This window comes from Rattus norvegicus, chromosome 9 (genome assembly GCF_021556685.1).
Source record: "Rattus norvegicus strain SHRSP/BbbUtx chromosome 9, alternate assembly SHRSP_T2T, whole genome shotgun sequence".
Taxonomy (NCBI): domain Eukaryota; kingdom Metazoa; phylum Chordata; class Mammalia; order Rodentia; family Muridae; genus Rattus; species Rattus norvegicus.
Window position 1 is genome coordinate 33,429,053 of NC_141542.1, and position 16,860 is coordinate 33,445,912.

The 16,860-nt window shown below is 43.2% G+C and overlaps 1 protein-coding gene across 3 annotated transcripts in view; it reads left to right on the forward strand.

The window, feature by feature from the left end:
* The first annotated feature begins 304 nt into the window (after positions 1–304).
* Positions 305–16,860, forward strand: part of Adgrf2 (adhesion G protein-coupled receptor F2) — a 51,317-nt gene continuing 34,761 nt past the window's right edge. For 2 of the 3 annotated variants that reach the window (NM_001446397.1, NM_001446398.1), the window contains 1 exon segment: positions 380–548. The gene's annotated coding sequence lies outside the window, so the exon portion shown is untranslated. 3 annotated transcript variants of the gene reach the window in all.

Sequence of the window (16,860 nt, forward strand, 5' to 3'; positions counted from 1 at the left end):
GTTCCTGGAAGTAAGGACTAGGTAAAAACCTGCTAGAAGAACATTAGTGCCTCCAAGCCAGAGAATTACAGCTCCTGTGTAGATAACTTGTGGTTTTATATCAGTCTCAGGTAGACTTGCCAGAATGAGAAGGTATGGTCAAGTACTACAACTCCAGTGCCAGCACAACACCCTTTTGTTAAAGGTAGAGCCTTTATCTCTGGGGGTGGGGGGGGTGAGAGAGAGACAGAGTCACTTGGCATGTGACTCATAAACTCTCCAGTTCTGTGCCTCTCCCAGTAGAGATGCTACTCCCAGGCAGGACCTGTCTGTCAGGCTGAGGCACCTCTGCACATGGGGCAGCTGTCTGTGGGAGGCAGAGCCCAGCACAGCCGCCTCAGTTTTTGGATCTGCCATTCGGGGCTGATGCGACTGCCTAAGAAGTATAGGAGCCCAGCTGCTGATCTGAGGAGAGACTTGACAAAGAAATCTACTGATGTCTTTCTTTCCAGCTGTCAGGGAAGAGGGCAGGTGTCCCCGAGAGTCTTGTTGACCAGCCACGGGCCACAGTGAGTAGTCTCACGTCCCCTTTCTGCCAATGACCTCCTGTGCTGAGGAATTTCAGAGATGAGGCTAATTACGGCAGCATAGCTGGGAGGCTTGGCTCTTTCGGGCCTCAATTAATAACTTGTCCAGGGAAGAAGTTATTATCTCCGAGAAAGAATTTGGTGACTTGGAGACTTTGTTCAATACATGCTCCAAATCTGGGGTGAAATCTCTTTACTTCCAACTTTGGTCTTGTACTTTCCTGACACCATCTAGATTTTGAAATATAGGAATCGGAATGTCTGAACAACTGGTTCTATGGAACCCTCCTAGTGATCTCCATGTAGTTAAACATGAATGGTCATGAGAGCTTGTCATTTTCTCCCATCAGATGCTGTGACACCTAATCTCCTTGATACCAGAGGGCAACTTCTATACCTCCTCAAAAAATCCTGTATCCCCCATAGAGATTGAACTGCCAGTCAGGGGGCCTCTATAGGACTAACCTAGGCCCTCCACACATACATATGTTACAGTTGTGTAGCTTGGTCCTCAGATGGGACTCCTAACAGTGGGAGCAGGGGCTGTCTCTGACTCTGTTGCCAGCCTTTGGGATCCTTTGCCTCATGCCTGGCTGCCCCCTTTAGCCTTAATAAGAGAGGATGCATCTAATTTTACTGCAACTTGATATGCCAGGACTGGTTGGGATCCATGGGGCCTGCTGTTTCCCAAAGAGAAGGAGGAATGGGGAGAGGGGAGATGTGGGGAACAGGCTGGAAGGAGAGGAGTGGGGGGGACTGCAGTCAGGATGTAAAATAGAAAGAGACAAGTAAGTAGATAGACAGACAGGTAGATAGATACATAGATACATAGATAGACAGGCAGACAGACAGACAGGTAGATAGATAGGTAGACAGAAAGATACACAGATAGACAGACAGGTAGATAGGTAGATAGAAAGATACATAGACAGACAGGTAGATAGATACATAGATACATAGGTAGACAGACAGGTAGATAGATACATAGATAGATGATGGGTGTGATAGTTATATAGATTGATATATAAATACATAGATAAAAATCCTGCAGTTTCATCAACTAATCTGAGGCACAGACATCTCTTAGTCCTAGACTTTCACTGAGCAAATCTGAACTTGAGGATGGTTTCTCTGGGTTTTGAAGGCTGTCTTTCAAGTATCTCTTCTCTTCTTTCACTGGGTGGGTCCCAGGAATGGAACTCAGATTGTCCTGTGAACAAGCACCTTTATGCACAGAGCCATCTTGCCGGCCCTCCTTTCTTTCCTACTGTTTCTTAAGACCGTATCATGGCTGAATCTTTGCCTTATGCTTTCCTCTTCCGGGAAGAGTCTTTGTCAGATGAGGGCAGTCTTTAGAGCTTAATGTTATTCAAAATGGCTACTCTTTGAATTTTGACAACATGTTTGTTCCCTTGTTAGAAAAAGCTTATTGATTGAAAAGGGAAGGTTCATGGCTATCTCTCATTGTAATCTCATATCATTTAGTCTTTCAGGGTTGATTTGTATTTTGGGGGTTTTGTTTGTTTGTTTGTTCGATTCTTTGGACTTCTTAGCTCAGATGAGTAGTCTTCGGTACACTCAGCAAATGGTTAGCCTTACTGGACTGCACGCCTTGCAGTGTGTGTGTGTGTGTGTGTGTGTGTGTGTGTGTGTGTGTGTGTGTGTGAGAGAGAGAGAGAGAGAGAGAGAGAGAGAGAGAGAGAGAGAGAGAGAACAAGTGGATGCTCATCTGTACATGGGTTGCACACATGCATATGCGAACATTCACATGGAGGTCAAAGGTTGACATTTGGTGTGTTTTGCTATTCTCCATCTCATCTTTTGAGACAGGCTCTCTCAGTTCACACGGATGCAGAGAAGAGAGCTCAGGCCCACGTTCCTGAGCAGCAAGTGCTGTACTGACTGAGCCTGTTCCCAGCCCCCAGCTCCCAAGGGTTGCGTTTGGAGTCTTTACAGATTGTGTTCCAAGATCAGATATTTCCACATCCCTTTCCAGCCAGATGTGCAGAGTTCAGAGCTCCCGCATCATTCTGTGTTTGCTGGATGACTGAAAACTGTAAACAGGAACTAGAATCAGTCATTTCCAATTTTGGATGTTGAGGAGGGCACAGGGGATGAGGTTAGAAGCAATTTCCCCCAAGCAATAACGGGGGTATCATGTCTATGGAGAATGATAACACAAGTGTGTTTCAAATGAGAGTCTATCTCTTTCTTTCTTCAGTCATCAGTGAATTCTAGACCATTGAGTGATGATGTGCTTCTCCCTACTGGGGCAAACAACACCTACTGCTGTCACTGTCCCTTAGTACTGTCTCTGAGTGAGATGTGTTTTGAACTCAACAGTGGAAAATAGCCTCAGCTCATCTTAGGTACTTCTGAAAATCTACATTTTAGTGAATGGTCTTGGGAATCTATAGAAATGTTTATTTCTAATTGTTTATCTTCACAGAGTAGCCAGTAAATAGCCAGTCACAAGTAAACCCCTGATTTCATTTTTATTTCAAAATATTTATTTATTTATTTACTTATCTATGTATGTGGGTGTTTTTGCATACATGCACCTCTGTACACTAATATGTGTTCCTGATGCCTGCAGGGGCTAGATGAGGGTGTTGGATCCCTTGGGACTGAAGTTACAGATGTCATACACTACCGTGTGGGTTCAAGTCCTCTAGAAAAAGAACCAGTGGTCTTAACTGCTGAGCCCTCTCTCGTGTCCTGATTTTATTTTTATTAGAGTTGTAGACTCTTACTGCCTCTGCATATTATTCCTGAATCTTTTAAATGCATCAATAAAACTCTAAAGCCACTCTAGCTTGAGTGTCCCAAAAGGACTGCCACACACTGGGTCATCTAAGAGAAGCCAGGGCATGAAAGAGGTGGCCCGGCTCCTGGTTTTCACTTTTGTTTTTCTTATGGTAACTTCTGGGTTTGTTCTTCATTTTCCTTCAGTGGATGGGCTGTTCTCCATGACTTATTAATATGAATCCTGCTGTTTCCCCTCAATTTCACATGGTAATGTCAGTTGGAAAGTGCTAAAAGTTGGCTCTTCCCTAAGAATGCTAATGACGAGCACAGTTAAGGTGCAGCTTACACAGATGTCCACACACTTTGGCTCTCATTTGCCTGCATCATGCAGAATGGGGATGCTCTAGCTTACTTTCTCTTGCTGTGGTAAAACAGCAACCAAAACTATCTTGGGCAAAAAGGGTTTATTTACTCTATGGGTTCTATACCAGCCAGCATCAAAGGGAGTCAAGAAAAATGTCAAGGCAGAAACTAGAGTAGATCGTGTGAAGGAACGTTGATTCTTGGTTTGCTCTTCCTGGCTCGTTCAGCTACTTTTCTCAGTCAGCCCAGGCTTACCTACCTAGGGGTGGATGGCACTGCCCATGGTCTTCTTGAATCAATTATCAATTAAGAAAATGCCCGCAAACATGCCCACGGGGCCAATCTGATGGAGACAAGTCTTTAACAGAGATCCCTTCATTCCCAGGTCACCGTGCCTCGTGTCAAAATGACTCAATACCAAACACAAAAGACTTGTACAGAAAATACTAGTGTCTGAGTCTTATTTCCAGAAATCTTCATTGATCTTGGGCCCCAGACATGTTGTTTTTTTTTTTTTCACACAAGTTTCTCTTGGAATCTTATTGTGCCATTAAATCAGGAATGACTTCTTTCAGCTGCCACTGTTTTTTGCTTTTCTGGATTAAGAGAGGGAGCCCAACTCTTCCTTCCTGTTTAGACTTTAACATTTGTGTGTGTGTGTGTGCCGAGGGCTTATGGGCCCAGTGAGGTCAGCTGCTGTCCTGTAGTTCAAAGCGTTAGGCCAAGCATATTGTTATTCATGTGGTGGCACTCATGATAATCACGGAAAGGGCATTCCAGACAAGTTTGGTTGAGGTGCAAACATACCCAGGCAAGTAATTAGTAGCCATAATGACAATGTAATAATGATAATAATAACAAAAAATAATAATGCTATCCGGAATCTAACCTACTCTTCCATCATAAAAACAAAACAAGCCCCCAAGCAGCTAAACATGAGTGCATCTGGCTGTTGGTCAACCAGAGTCCATATATTTATTATTGAAACTATTTTTCCTCATAGTTCTTTGTTTGGAAAGACTGGGATGGTGAGAAATAATTCATTTTTATTAATAGGAAAGGTCTGTAGCACAAAGCACAAAGTAAAAGGTTTGGCAACAAACCCACAACTCTATCGATATCAGAATGGTCCATCCAGATTGCAGTGCACGGAATAGAGTAATCAGCAAATACTGCAGAGTATTCTGCTCAGCATCCTGTCCCAGTTGTAGGAGATAGAGACTTTGTCCCAGGGTTTCAAACGATTACATTTTAGGCTGGTGAGATGGGTAAAGGTCCCGCTGCCAAGCACGATGCTCTGAGTTCAATCCCTTTGGCCCACAAGGCAGAAGGAGAGAACTGACTCTTGGAAGTTTCTGATCTGACACACAGACACCGGGAGGGGTCGGGGCTAGATACGCAGCTCCTCCCGTTTCTCAAAGCAACAGACAGGAGAGGAAGAGCATGAGGCGAGAGAGCTGTTCTCCCCTACACTGATGAGAAAAGCCAGAGACCAGTCCTGACTCAGACTCCAGCCATTTAGAAGACAGAGTTGGTGTGATCTGTGTGCACTTCACTGTTAGCCGTGAAAGCAGGAGCCGATGGTGCTGTGCGAGCTGAGCTTGGCTGGGCACCGATACCCAAAGACCGGTTGTGACTGTGGGGCTTCTTGTGGGGAGCTCACACAATGGAGGCTCATACCTCTGGCCCAATGCAGGGCATCATGTCAGGGGAGAAGGCAAAGGGGAAAGTGGGGTGGGGGTGGGGTGGGGTGGGGAGATAAACTGGTGAAGATCCAGTTGATACTGGGAGTCAGCAAATGACCTTGCAGGGGCAAGTTTTCCATACTGGCTCAGGTTCTAGGGCTTCTTGTGAAAGTACAAAACACTGGCTACATCTGTGGGCATTTTACTTCATGAATGCTAGGCACAGTCCTAGTCTGTATGCACCTGTTTGAAGTCTAGACGTTAAGTATCACTTCTTTAAACACTGACTTATGTGGGAAGCTCTGCTTCCCTTCAGGATGCTGGTGGGGTCTTTGTCTTGCTGTGTGCTTTTCAACTGAGTGCCATGTAGCTTATGCCTTAGTTGCCCTGCGTCCTTCTGGACAACTTTTCCAAGGAAGCCATTCCTCGCTCAAGAACTAAACTGTAGTTAAGTTCTCCTCTGAACCAGAAAAAGCGATGGCGGACTTGGCCGGATCCTTCCTCCTTCAGTTACAAAGAACCGAAGCCACATTTTGCATTTTTAGACACAGAGATGAGGTATTTAACAGTGATCTTCATGAAAAGTATCTTGGAAGGATGCACTCCAGCAAGAGGCAAAAGACAATGAAGAGAAAGGAGATATTAGACAAGAATAGTAGTGGGGTCATCGAGAAACTGTGCAAAGTTGGAGACCTGAGCTTGATCTCTAGAACCCAGTATGTTGGAGAGAACCAGCTCTCACCAGGTGTCCTTAGACACTCGCACACACGCACGCAAACTCTCTCTCTCTCTCTCTCTCTCTCTCTGTCTCTCTCTCTCTCACACATACACACACACACACACACACATGTACACATGCACACACACATACATAGACACTCGCACATGTGCATGCATGCACACACATTGACTAAAGTGCATGTAATAAAAAAAGTATGACCAAAGCAGAAGATGAATAGCCAATATGGAGAACTTAGGAGGAAAGAGACACTTCCCAAGTTAGAAAAGATTTTCATTTAGCATCAATTCAGGGAAATTTTCCTATTTTCATTTATAAAGTAATTAACCATAAGTAATTATTCATTACTCCTCATCTAAATGTTCTTTATGAGGACACGGAGAGAGGAAGGACATACACTATGGTGGTTTGAATATGCTTGGCCCAGGGAGAGGCAATATTAGGTGTGGCCTTGTTGGAGGAAATATGTCACTGTGTCAGTAGGCTTGGAGACCCTCCTCTTAGCTGCCAGGAAGCTACGCTTCTCATAGTGGCCTTCAGATGAAGATGTAGAACTCTTCAGCTCAGCCTGCACCATGCCTGCCTGGATCCTGCCATGCCTCTGCCTTGATGATAATGAACCAGTAAGCCAGTTCCAATTAAATGTTGTCCTTTTAAGAGTTGCCTTGGTCATGGTGTCTGTTCACAGCAGTAAGACCCTAAGACAGAAGTTGGTATCAGGGACTGGGGTATTGCTGTGATAGGCCTGACCATACTTTTGTTTGGAAGAATGTGGATTTGGGGGCTTTGGATTTGGAAAGCCATGGAATGCTTTAAGTTGGGCTTAATGGGTTATCCTAGTAGGAATTTGAAGACTTTGTTACCGAGAGTGATTTGAACTGTGCAGACCTGGTCTAAGGGGTTTCAGTGGAGAAGAATTTCGATATGTGGCCTAGAGGCTATTTTTGTGGTATTTTGGCAAAGAATGTAGCTACTTTTTGCCCTTGTCTGAAGAGTCTGAGGCTACGGTAAAGAGATTCATATCAATTGCATTGTCAAAGGAAGTCTCAAAAGAGCCCAGCAGAAACTTTGTTCTCCAGTTTAGTTTCAGAAAAAAACATTCTGATCAAGCATAGCAAAGTTAAAAAGAAAAAAATACAAAATGTATGGTTCAAGTAATAATATAGGGGTATCAGGAAATGAAAAGGAGCTGAGTCCTGTGTTCAGGGAGAGAAACAGATTAAGGGAGTGGTGACTTTGAGACAAGATCCCACCCATCTAAACCTATTGTTTATGCTTTTGTAGTTCAACAAGGGAATTGGTTATTGTTTTCACTTGGACTTCTTATCTGGAATGAACTATAATCAGAAATGGAGGACATACTTGTGATACATATTTTGAGACTAGAAGACAGAGGAACAATGTCCATGAAAGGCTTACCCAAGCATGGTAGTACACACCTTTAATCTCAGGAGACAAAGGCAAGCAGATCTCTGAGTTCACGGACAGCCTGGGACAGAGCAAGTTCTAGATGAAAAAAAAAAAGTTTAAGTCCTGGTGTGGTAGTACATGCCTTTAATTCCAGCACTCAAGAGACAGAGCCATGTAGATCTCTGGGTTCAAGGTCAATCTACAGAGCAGGTTTCAGGACAGACAAGCTTAGGCAGTGAAGGAGTTGGAAAACAAAAAGCTAGTGATATAATAGAACAAGGGCCATGTTTCAGTCCCAGTAAGCAGCAGAACTCGGCAGTTTTGGTCATGTGGCTCTGGCTTTAGAGTCCAGAACAGAAGGGACTACTGGGACTGCTGGTTAGCTGGAGCTAAGAAAATAGTGGAAATTAGTGATTAAGAAGAGACCAGCATCACTGAGGTGAAATCTGGGAAGAGTTTTCTGAAAGCACAAAGAAACTGTGTTAAAGAGATAGCCAAGGTTTTACCTTGTGCTGGAGCTAGACTTGGTAATGTGTAAGCATCACCCAGGTGGCACTGGTTTTGAAGGTTGATACCTTCAAGGGGTTATGGAGAGAAGCTGAGGCTTGGCACTGTGAGAGGCCATGGAGGGTCACTGGTGAAGGTGCAGCCTCAGTTGCATTTGATAGCCCAGGACTGAAGAGGTCATGTAAAGAAGTTGAAGTTTGGCACTATGAAGAGAGCCTATGAGAGGCTGTTGGTGAAGCCTAGTTGTAGCAGAAGACCCTAACATATTGGAGATGCCAGTACCATGGGGTAACCACCAAGAACAACAGCAGCAGTGGAGTGGAGTCAACCAGATCCTACAGTGCTGCAGAGGGCAGAGATAGAGAGGTGACCCAAGCCCTTTGGAGGAATTCAGAAGATTGTGTGTGGATCCCAGGCACTGGATTAAAATTGCCTTGGATACACCAAGGCATTAAAGATACCAGAGCTGTGGAATACCTTCTGAGGAAAGCTGCTAATGGGGAGTGGAACCAGCCAAGGAAAAAGAAGATTGTTGTAGTCAACAAAAATGAAAGGAGCTGGAGATCTGAAGAGAGCTTTGACAACAGACGAGAATATGCACTTTGGCATTTGTGCAGTTAGTTTTTGGTCTTGTTTGGTCCCATATTTCCTCACTATGACAGTTTGGACATAGGAGGTGTGGCCTTGTTGAAATAGGTGTGGCCTTGTTGGAGGAAATGCGTCACTGTGCGGATGGGCTTGGAGACCTTCCTCCTAGCTGCCAGGAAGCTAGTCTTCTCCTAGTTGCCTTCAGATGAAGATGGTAGAATTCTCAGCTCCTCCTGCACCATGTCTGCTGCCAAGCTCCTGCCTTCATGATAATGGACAGAACCTCTAAACCTATAACCCATCCCTAATTAAATATTATCCTTATAAGAGTTGTCTTGGTCATGGTATCTCTTTACAGTAGTAAAACCCTAACACACACACACACACACACACACACACACACACACACACGGAGAGGGAAGGATAAGAGAAACTAGATACAGGATGGATGAATTTATATAAATTCACAACTCCAACTTGTGACCTGATTTTTTAAAAAATTGCTTGCTGAGTAAGTTTGCATTTCTAAGGGTAATCATTAAGCCACTGAGTCAAGAGTCCATCATTCTGTCTTCTGTTTTGTAATTGGAGTTGGCTGCAACTTAAAGGTTTTTTCTTCTATGTTCTCATTCTGTAAAGTTAGAACTGGTCATTCCTTACCAAGGAGCACAGATTTGAGGATGTATACCATGTAAAGATTTGCATACAATGCTTTTACAAATATCTGTAAGTAGAAAGGAATCATTTGTTTGTGGCCAACCATCACACGTTTAGATGTATTTTAGATGTATTTTCATGACCATTATACTATAATTGTGACCTTGAAAATAATTTTTTATTTATGTATATGTCTGTGTGATTGTATGCCATGTATGTGCTTATACTCCTGGAGGTCGAGTGCTGCCAAGGACCAGCCTCCACTTGGAGAGGGGCTCTGAGAGAAGGGGTGAATGGGAGCCGCAAAAAGAATGACTTGAGGTCAAATCGTGGATCCAAGCTGAGTTCTACTTGACACAGCTTTTCCAATCTGCTTCCCTCTCTCTTCTGCTTTCTCTCTGCAGAGTTCTCTGTCTATCTTCTGCTTGCTTGCTCTTCTAAGAGATCTCTCTGTCCATGTCCTGCTTGCTTGGGAGTGTGTGCCCCTCTGTGTGTGTCTGTGTGTTTGCCTCTGTATCTGTGTGTCTGTGTCTCTGTGTCTGTCAGTTCTCCGAAGCAGTTCTCTTTTTATTCTAAAAAATTGGATAGCTCATCTTCTGCAGAACACAGGTTCAGTCTTTTATTTTACATATCAATCCAGTCATTTACTCCTAAGAGACAGCAAACGTATACTTTTGCTTAACATTGCAGAAGAATTCAGAGGTCTGTCTGCCTTTGCTAAGCACAAATGATAAGGTAGTTGGGTGGGATCCTGCCCCGAAATTACCATTTCTACCATACCTGGGCCTAACTTCAATCTGTCCTAGGCTGACCTTGAACTCAGGAATCTGCCTGCCTTTGTATCTTTCTGACAAGCTGGCTCATAGTGTAGCTGCCTTTGTTCCTTTAGGTACATGAAGCCCTTCATAATTCATATTGCATCCTTATATTTTTCATAGTTGAGAAATTATATATTTTTGAACTCATGTATTTAGAGCTCTTTCCCATAGCCTTAAGGGTTGTCCTAGATCCCAGTGTTTACCATTTTGCTGAGACATTAGCCACATCTTTACCTCCTAGCTGTTTTGGATTATCATGGAGTCATTAAGGTTAACAGGACATTCCTCAGAGGAATGTGAAATATGTACATATTATACAAATAAGCCTTAAGTCAACAATAGCCATCCACGTTCATGGAGGCTCACATTGGGGGCCCTGTTACTCTGCTCCCACCAGGATCATGCTGGGCTTGGCAGGATACTGTCTCTGGACTGTGGGCAACTGGAGTTATAGCCATTGCGAGCTCATGATGTAGGTGCTGGGAACTGAACTCTGATCCTCTGCAAGTACACACCCTTAATCTGCTGAGCAGTCTATCCAGCCTCTCATCTTGTATTTTCATGCTGAGCATTTCCATTTCTGAGTCCTTGTCTGAGTCCTGTGCACAAGGTCTTGGGACTCCTCTGGTGAAGTACAGACCATCCTACGCTATGATAATGATGGATTAACAGGAGTGCTTCAGGGAGAAAATGCATCATGGAAACACACAAAGCAAGCCAAGGGCTACCCAAATATTATCTTAATCTCTCTGTTATCTGTTCCTAGGTTTCTTTCTTCTTTATTTTCTCGCTTGATGAACGGCATCAAAATTACTGACTGTAAGTACGTAAATACCATCCCTGCCTGACTTTCCTTCCCCTAAATATACAACAAAGCAGAAAATAGAGTTATGTTTTTTATATTTTCTATTAAAAGTACTAAACTTAATTTTACCTAAATAGGAAAAAGACGCTCAAATGAAACTAAGATATTTCTGTATTTCATTTTCTGCTTCTAAGAAACACTACTTTCTAATCTTCCTAACATTCACAAGAAGAGTTATAAAACATAAAATATCATAAGGGTGAAGTGAAAATTCAAAAACCTGCTTTGGTTTTTCTTTTGAGACAAGGCGTCTCTATGTAGTCCTGGCTAGCCTAGAACTTGCTATGTGGATCAGGCTGTCTTCAAATTCACCTCTGCCTTCTGAGGGCTGGGATTAACGATATTCTAGTGGCCCGCTACGGCCACTAGGATCTCCTTTTTATTACATTTTGCTGAAGCAGGATTTTGAAAAACACACACACACACATAGCTCTATTCTCCAGAAAAAAAAATCTGTTTTCAAAGATAGTCTCGATGGAGACTGATTTTCAATGTCCAACACCTGTTCATTGTTGATGCAAACCATCTTCCCTCTCATTCTCTTCCAAGCAGCTCTGAATGTATGTCAGCGTGTGTGTGTGTGTGTGTGTGTGTGTGTGTGTGTGTGTGTGTGTGTGTACTTTAGAATTACATTTTCTGTCTTTCAGGAACCACAACAACCATTGCTTTTGTCTATTTTATCGATTTCATACTTCTACTACTCTATTAGTCAAGTTCTCCAGAGGAAAGAAACAGTAACCCCCTCTCTGCAGTCACTGTGCATGGAGGAGGAGTTGTACATAGGCTCCCACCATCTGCTGACCAAAAGGGACCAATGATGTAGGCCCAGGCTGAAGGCCAGGAAGCTCATCTGAAGAGGTGCTGCTGTGAGCCGAGGAGCCCATAGAAGAGACTCTGACTCAGGAACCCAGCTGGTCTGCACCGTGTGCTTCTCCATCTGTCCCCCTTTCCACCATCTGAAACTTCCACCTCCTCACAGGGCACTGCCGATGCTCAGAGTGTGTCTTCCCTGCTTGATTTGTTAACCCAGGTGTCAATCATCTCTGCAAAAGTCCTCACAGCAGCACCCGGAAGTGTACTTTACTGACTTCCTAGATGTCTCCCTAGCTAATCTAATGGACAAGGGAAGATTAACTTACAGTTACTGGCTTTCTGTTTGTGTTTTTCCTTTATCAGCATGAACTGTTGAGTTCCCTCAAATGTTTCTCAGGTTGATTCTTTTTGATTCGATTGGCTTCAATCTAATTCGTATATAAAGTTCATGATGTTATTCTGACTTTGGAAATATTTTTCTTTTGGAGACAGGGTCTTAAGTAGCCCAGGCTGGACTCTTAACGCTATGTAGATGAGGATAACCTTGAATTTTCTAATCTTTCCCCCTCTCATGTGCTAGGATTATAGCATGTGCCATGACGTCTGGTTTTATGTGATTCTGGGGTTCAAGCACATGGCAGACATTCTACCAGCTGAGCCACACCCCCGCCCAGATTCCCAAGTTTTTTCATAATTTTTATCATAATCACTATTTTTTAAACTGATATATACTTAAAACCATTTTCATATCAGATTCTTCTGTACACTAAGCTATGAAGAATTTCCGTGTGCGTGTGTGTGTGCGTGTGTGTGTGTGTGTGTGCGCGCAACCATGCTGGGTATTTGCCTGGGTCCTGGAGAGCCAAACCTTGGTCTTACGCTTGTGTTGTCTGTATTCACCCAGTGATCGGTCTCTCTAGCCCTGCTCTCATCTCCCAACCAATGAATTCGACGGGGCAGGGTGGGCGGGGCGGGGCCACTGGAATCAGAGACAAGACTGTCTGAGGAAGTCCGAGTCTGACCAAAGACTAGGTGGGATTGGTAGGGTGGATGAGAACATCTTCGATGAGTAACAGGGAGCTGCTCATCTGCCAGCTCCCCAGCACGACATTTTGTTAAAGGCACAGTGTCAATGTTTTCTCCAAGTCCGTGGGTTGTGTGTATGAATATGAATATTAAGGCTCTGATTTTTTTTTTAATTCCGGGGGTAGGTCTAGAGTCTTTACTTGTACCAGATGAGGAAGTCTCTTGATCCTTTTCCCGTTTCACGGGGTATCCTGAATATCCAGTTTACATTTTCTAAAGCTGGATGATGCACACTATGAATGTCTGTCCTGTCCAAATTTGCACTGGAATACTCTCTGAAGTGTATGGCAGAGCGTCACGACTAGCCTAGGACCTTTGTCTTGGAGCCTTGCTTTCTGGTCTCCCCTGTGCTACCGTCTCTGCTAAACTGTGGGGGAGTAGGAAGCTCTTCCCAGAGCCCAGGGCGGGCTTTAGACTGGTACATTTTATTTAGCCTTTGTGACTTTTCCGGAGATTCTGTCTAATCTCCAGATAGTTAAAAAGGAGTGAAAAGAAAGTAATATTTAGGAATTGTGCTTTTCTATGACATGCTATTCCATCTCAATTTTTATTTAAAACTCAATTTTTTTTTAAGGCTGCGGTGATGCCTCTGCCTTTTTTTTTTTTAAAGATTTATTTATTTATTATATGTAAGTACACTGTAGCTGTCTTCAGACACACCAGAAGAGGGCATCGGATCCCATTACAGATGGTTGTGAGCCACCATGTGGTTGCTGGGGATGAACTCAGGACCTCTGGAAGAGCAGTCAGTGCTCTTAACCGCTGAGCCATCTCTCCAGCCCCTAAAACTCAATTTTAAAATATATTTCCTTGGTATGACAGTCAGAGGATAATTCGTACAAGTCAGTTTGTTTGTCCCCCATCCCCCCAACCCCCTCCACATTTGAGTGAGTTTAGGGAAATTATGTTTGAGTGCGCGTGTTTGCACAGCAAGCATCTGGCTGACTCAGCTATCGCCCCAGCCCTATATTTTACATACGTTATTAGTCTCTGTCCTTGCAGTGTCTGGATGACAGTAAATTGTCTTTGGTTTTGTGGTGACTCATGCGAAGGATGGTTCTCAGGACACACCTTGGTCAGCGCCTGACACCACACACACATGCCTGAGCACTGCTCGCATCTGACTGTTTCTCTGCTTTCAACACAGCTCGTATGATATTCTCCAGGGAGTAAGTCCTTGTCTGCAATCCCAGGGTCCCTGCTGGGCACCAGGGGCCCCATCACACATTAGCTTCCTTGAGGAGGGTGAGGGAAACGTCATTGTGAATTAATTCATGCTTACTATTTGTGTATGTATCTAGCGACTACACACCCAGGGCTTTTGACAAGTATGCAGAGAATTGAGGCCCTGGCCATGGGGAAAGCATTGGATAATCCAATCCCGCCTCTTTCCTGTAGCTTGGCCGTCCTGTTGCTTCCTTCTGCTTTCATGGCACCAGAAAGGAGCTACTGACGCAGTTTAATAACCGTGAGCACACTGGGCAGAAGAACGCTTTCCCGCAAGTCCGCAGCAAAACGCACTGCTCTGCTTAACGAGCAGCTTTGCTTAGTTCTACAAGCAAAACGCAAGCAAGGATCAACTTTAGGAGGATCAACTTCAACCTTGAGGAGAAGCTTAAGGAGGCACGGAAATTGTGAGGCATCCTGTTCTGAAACTTGAGGCAAGACGACATTCCAGGGTCTATTATCTATTCAGTACCAGGTACTCTTGGGTAATAAAGATGGTGTTAGAAGGTTCTGGACTCTCTGTAGCAACAGAGCTATCAAACAGGCCACCCTGCAAAGTCCAGTGATGAATACTTCTTTTTGCCAGGCATAGAAACATACGTTCAGTAATAACCCAAATCATTTTTCATAAACATTATGCTAACTCTAAGTCTTTAAAAGTTAAAGTAAGCCAGATGGGCAGTGTCAACTTTACGCCCAGCACCCAGGAGGCAGAGGCAGGTATAGCTTTGCGAGTTTGAGGCCAGCCTGGTCTACCTTTTGAGTTCTAGCACAGCAAGAGCTATGTAGAGAGATCTTTTCTAAAAATAAAAGTTACAGCAAAACGAGATCTAATCAAGGTTTTCATGTATAATACATAACAATTTTAGGCAAGAAAAATAATTTCCATCTTGGTTTTTAGGTTCAGTAATGTCTCCTACCTTCCCTTCCATTCTTGCCTCCTCCCGCCCCTCCTCTCTCTTTCTATTTCTTCCTCCTTCCCTTCCTTCCTTTCTTTATTTTTTTCAGAGAGGGCAAGCTATGTGATCTAGGCTGGCCTTGAACTCTCACAGATCCTCCTCCTTCAATTATAGCTGAGAGCCACCACACCGAGCTCTATCACCCCTTATCACTTTGTAGAGCATTTGTAGAGTTTGTTTTACTTAAGGTAAATACTTTTCTGTATTTCTATAACAGTGTACAATGTGTATATGTGTACCTGTGCATGTATCTGTGTGCATATGTGAGCTTGCATGTGGAGGTCAGAGGTAAACATCAGGAGGTGTCTTCCTCAATTGCTCTCTACCTTATTTTTATGTGTGTGTATGTGTATGTATGTATGTATGTATGTATGTATGTGTATATGTATATATGTATGTGTGTACATACGTGTGTATGTAATATATGTATGTATGTGTACATATGTGTGTGTAATGTATGTATATATACATATGTGTGCATGTATATGTATGTGTATGTATGTGTGCATGTGTGTATGTATACATACATGTGTGTATGAGAATGTATGTGTATATGTATATATGTATGTGTGTACATATGTGTGTATGTAATATATGTATGTGTACATATATGTGTATGTAATGTATGCATATATACATATGTGTGTATGTATGAGTATGTATGTGTATGTATGTGTACATGTGTTTATGTATGTATACGTATGTGTGTATGTATGAGTATGTATGTGTACATATGTATGTATATGTGTGTATGTATGTGTGCATGTATGAGTATGTATGTATGCAGATGTGTGTACCTCTGCAAAGCAGAAAAGGGTATTGGATGCTCTGGAGCTGCAGTTACAGGCAGTTGTGAGCTCTACAGTCTAGGCACTGGGAACCCATCTCCTATTCTCTGGAAGAGCAGCAAGTGCTCCTACCTTCTGAGCCATCTCTTCAGTCATCAACTTTTGTTTTTTTTGAGACACAGTCTCTTACTGAAGCTGGAACTTGACAATTTGTCTGGTCCCACTGGCCAATGAACCCAGGGACTCTGGCCTTTGCCTCTCTAGTGTTGGGGTTATTCATGCCTGGAGCTGCTCTTGGTTTTTATCTGGGTGCTAGAAATTAAACAGAGCACCTTATGGCCTTAACCATCTTCCCAGTCTCTTAAGAGATTTCTGTTGGGGTGAGTGGTTGTAGGGTTGTTGTTGTCGTCGTCACTGTTGTTGTTGTGTGTACACAGATCGAACTCACAGCCTGGGAAATGTGTTACCACTGTGATATATCCCAACCTGATGACAGAATATGAATATAAAGTTAAGTTAGACATATTTAGCTTTCTTTTTAGGGTTTCTTGGAATAATGGCAACAAATGCACCCCCAGCTTCAATGTTTCTGCTTTTGGAGATGATCGGACCCATCACTACTGTGCATGCTTTTCATATGGATTTGAATTCATATGGATCTATTTGAGAAACTTAGGATGAAATGAAAGGCATAGATATAGCTGCACATTTACTGGGAGTCATGCGTGCCCCTCTGCCTTGACATTTAAAAGCAATGGGCGGTACGTTTGCCCTTTTGCCTAAGAGCTGTAAATGTACTAACTGAAAGCCATAAGATGAGTTGCAAATATTTACACAGTCACTAGATTTTGAGTGGAATTCCTGCTAGATTCATTTTTTTGAGCAGAAAACATGAATAAAAAATCAATGCAATTTTATTATTTAAGTAACAACACAATTATTTATGATAAATGATTGGGTAGAAGAGTTCTTTCTGGCTAATGATAGTCAAGTAGCAAAAAACAACTATTATGATAACCCCTAATGTTGAAATAACAGCCA